Source organism: Bombus fervidus, unplaced genomic scaffold (genome assembly GCF_041682495.2).
Source record: "Bombus fervidus isolate BK054 unplaced genomic scaffold, iyBomFerv1 scaffold0078, whole genome shotgun sequence".
Classification (NCBI taxonomy): Eukaryota; Metazoa; Arthropoda; class Insecta; order Hymenoptera; family Apidae; genus Bombus; species Bombus fervidus.
In genome coordinates this window covers 30,001-33,941 of record NW_027212641.1, presented here as the reverse complement: position 1 = coordinate 33,941, position 3,941 = coordinate 30,001, and the positions used below count along the sequence as shown (strand labels likewise).

Sequence of the window (3,941 nt, the reverse complement as noted above, 5' to 3'; positions counted from 1 at the left end):
CTAGAGTTTTTCAAACTCTGCTTCTGGCTATCGGGAAGAAAAGACCGCGCGAGGAAGAGGAAGGACGACCGTGCGCGTCCCTTTCGAATTTTTTTTTATTTTTACCTGAGCGACCAAAGTGGATTCAGAGGGGACCGCCGGCCGTCTCTCTATCTTCGTTGTCGCGAGTCTAATGCCTCGTTCCGTCGCTAGAGTTTTTCAAACTCTGCTTCTGGCTATCGGGAAGAATAGACCGCGCGCGAGGAAGAGGAAGGACGACCGTGCGCGTCCCATCGATTTTTTTTATTTTTACCTGAACCACCGAAGTCGATTCAGAGGGGACCGCCGGCCGTGTCTGTATCCTCGTTGTCGAGAGTCTAATGCCTCGTTCCGTCGCTAGAGTTTTTCAAACTCTGCTTCTGGCTATCGGGAAGAAACGACCGCGCGAGGAAGACTACGACCGTGCGCGTCCCATCGATTTTTTTTTACCCGAACGATGGAGATGCATATCGGCTGTTTGCTTCGAATAACTGGACGAGAGGAACGAACATATATATATATCATGGGCTAGCCACCGTGCGCTTTCTTCGCGAGATCGTGTGCTGTACAGAGGATTCAGAATCGGGTGTTATATCCCCGTCGTTTCCTGACGAACGGAGCTTCGATCTCGTTGGTTGTTATATATTATAATGCACTTTACGCCCGGTCGGCGGGCTGCGTGTGTCGTCGCGCAGTCCGTCCGATTTCGTTTTCGAACGTATTTTCGTGTCGTCAATCATATGGCGACTTCCGCGCGTTCGATTCCCGTTGGTCGGACGTTTGTCGGATATCGGCTTCTTTCGAACCGAGAATAAGAGTACAAAAACCTGAGTACACAAACAAAAATCCATGCATAAACGATTACCCTGAACGGTGGATCACTTGGCTCGTGGGTCGATGAAGAACGCAGCTAATTGCGCGTCAACGTGTGAACTGCAGGACACATGAACATCGACATTTCGAACGCACATTGCGGTCCACGGATACAATTCCTGGACCACGCCTGGCTGAGGGTTGCTCACGTAAACCTAAGACTGCTTGCGTTGCGTATCGTTGCTCTCGGTCCGTATCTCTCTGTTCTTTCTTGCCTCGTCGACAGCCCGCCGTCGTTCGTTTTATCTTTAAACGAACGTTTCTGAGTCGGAGGACGAGCGCCAAGCAAAAGAATACGAATTAAAGAGCGGTCGAGGGCTCGTACGCGACGTACGAGCGATTGTTGGACGTTCGTCGGCGTTCGTCGCTGGATCGTGTGGAGACCGGCGTACGCATGCTCTCGATACAAATATATATGAAAAATCTATCGCGTTCACGGGAGACTCGCAAAACTACCTCCGTCTCTTCTCTGTCCCTTCTTGGCTTGACAACCCGCCGTCGTTCGTGTTTTACGAACGTTTCTGAGTCGGACGAAGCGCAAGAAGAAGGATACGAATTAAAAGAGCGCGGAGAGAACCGTCGTCGTCGACGCGGTTATCGAGATACACAGAGCGAGTTTTCTTCGTGGCCGATTTTTTTTTTCTTTTTGTATCAGCCTCTGCTACGTTTTGTTAGTCTTCGATAAGCACGAATGACCGCGCCCCCGACGTCGTCTTAAATGAATTTTTGGCGAGACTGAGAGAAAGCAAAAATATTTTTGAACAAAGTCAGTCGAGAGAGGAGAGAAAAGAGAACCAAGATATTAAAACCTAAACCTAAACTTGGTGGCGTAACGAAAAACTGTGTGCCTTAAAGAAACACAACCGTCTTTTCATCAAGATGTTTTTACTCGTACAGCCCCAGGGATCGAATACCCACTCCGTCTGTTCGTGCGGCAGAGATGTATTCTGCAGGCGCGAGACGACTGACGAGAAGACAACGAGGACCGTCGCATCGATGGGTCGTCGTTGCGTTTTTCATCCTCTGTGCTTTTTTCTGTTCTTCGCGAACCCAGAGAAAGCCGTAGATCCGGGAACGGACACACGAGATTTCTTCGAACGCTGATGACTTAGGGAGATGATCCCCAGCGTTGCGCGGAGATCGGAGAGTACGCGTACATGTATCGGGACGAATTTTTCCCCGTCGGTCGCGTATCTCTCTGCCCGCGCGCCTGGCCCAAAGCCACGTTCGTCGGAAATCAACGAAAAGTGTGTTACGATCTAGCGTGCGTCTACGATCGGCTATATTTAAGGGTGACGAAGAAGAGAAAAGCTCACGGTGTTGCGCAACGTTTCTGTACTCGATTTTAAGATGTGCATGTGAGTCCGTTACAAAGTTGTTCGGATCGTCGAAAATAGTCGTTTTCGTCGTCGTGCGAAAGAGAATAATCTCTGACATTGGCACGGAGAGATCGCGCAGAGGAAGAGAACGATCCTCTTTGGCGAGGCTCGAGAAAGACTAACGAAACTTGATTAGAGACGAGGTATACACGCGCCGTACGTACGACGTACGCGCGTGTGATTTTTTTTTGCTTTAAGGCGATTCGGCGCTCCGAGTATTAGAGAAAAAGAGATCGTTGGTCATCCCATGTCTCTTCGTCGTCTATCGCTGGACCGCGCATCCTAACGTATCGCCGGTCGTCCAGTCCCCGAGTAATAAATTCACCCCGTTGTGTACGTCTCGCGCTCGCTTTTCCACTTGCGTGAGTTCCCGTGCGTTTTCGTCGTTGGTACAGAGCAAAGAAACCGATATGTTATATACATGTCGCGTGTTCGATCTCTGTGCCAGCAATAACAGGCGAAAACAAGGAACCGCTGGAATCGTCGAGAAGAGAGAAACGGCTACGGGAGATATATTATACATAACACGTGTATATATATATATATATATTATACAAAGAGGACGGGCGTTAAAAACCGGAGATCGTTACGGGTGTCTTGCGTGAGTCTTAGCTCGAACATGATACGACGAACGAAGTTTAAAAGGCACTTTGGCGAGATGCATAAAACGTTTCTCGATCGAGATAGAATATAAGGTTCTCGATTCTATTCGAATTAATTTTTTTTTTTTATTTTTTTTTCTCTTTGAGGCGATTCTCGGAGAGAGAAATAAAAATAAAGACCCTCTGTCGCATTGTTATCAAACCGTCTTGCTTTTCTCGAATCGCGCCCACATGGCACGAAATTTTTTTTTCTTTGAAAAAAAAAATTGTCACCGTGTCGTGACGTTGAAGCGACCTCAGAGTAGGCGAGATCACCCGCTGAATTTAAGCATATTACTAAGCGGAGGAAAAGAAACTAACAAGGATTTCCTTAGTAGCGGCGAGCGAACAGGAATTAGCCCAGCACTGAATCCCGCGGTTCCGCCGTTGGGAAATGTAGTGTTCGGGAGGATCCGTTTATCCCGTGACGTCGAACCGCGTCCAAGTCCATCTTGAATGGGGCCATGTACCCACAGAGGGTGCCAGGCCCGTAGTGACCGGAACGCGTTTCGGGAGGATCTCTCCTTAGAGTCGGGTTGCTTGAGAGTGCAGCCCTAAGTTGGTGGTAAACTCCATCTAAGGCTAAATACAACCACGAGACCGATAGCGAACAAGTACCGTGAGGGAAAGTTGAAAAGAACTTTGAAGAGAGAGTTCAAGAGTACGTGAAACCGTTCAGGGGTAAACCTGAGAAACCCAAAAGATCGAATGGGGAGATTCATCGTCGACGGCGTCGGTGATCGTTGGTGAGCGATGCTCCGGGTGGGCCTTCGTGGTTCCATTGGCGAGGGCACGCCACCTTCGATTCGAACGCTCCGGCGTCGTAGTCGTGCACTTCTCCCCTAGTAGAACGTCGCGACCCGTTGTGTGTCGGTCTACGGCCCGAGCGGGTGACTGTCGCGTCGCTTCGGCGCACGCGGCAGACCCTCGGTCGCCCGGCCGACTGCACGACGGTACACTAGACGGTATCGGGCCGCAACCAATCCATTCTCGAATGTGTGTGCGTCTAGACCGCCGCAAGCATCGTCGA

The 3,941-nt window shown here is 49.9% G+C and overlaps 2 non-coding genes across 2 annotated transcripts in view; both read left to right on the top strand.

Annotated features, from left to right (window-relative positions):
• The first annotated feature begins 880 nt into the window (after positions 1–880).
• LOC139997398 (5.8S ribosomal RNA) lies at positions 881–1,035 on the top strand. The gene has a single exon (XR_011802780.1). It is a non-coding gene; the product is annotated as a 5.8S ribosomal RNA (ribosomal RNA).
• A 2,128-nt stretch (positions 1,036–3,163) lies between these two features.
• The window catches only part of LOC139997401 (large subunit ribosomal RNA), a 4,174-nt gene continuing 3,396 nt past the window's right edge, over positions 3,164–3,941 (top strand). Inside the window, exon 1 of the ribosomal RNA XR_011802783.1 lies at positions 3,164–3,941. This exon is cut by the window's right edge and continues 3,396 nt beyond it. This is a non-coding gene — a ribosomal RNA (large subunit ribosomal RNA).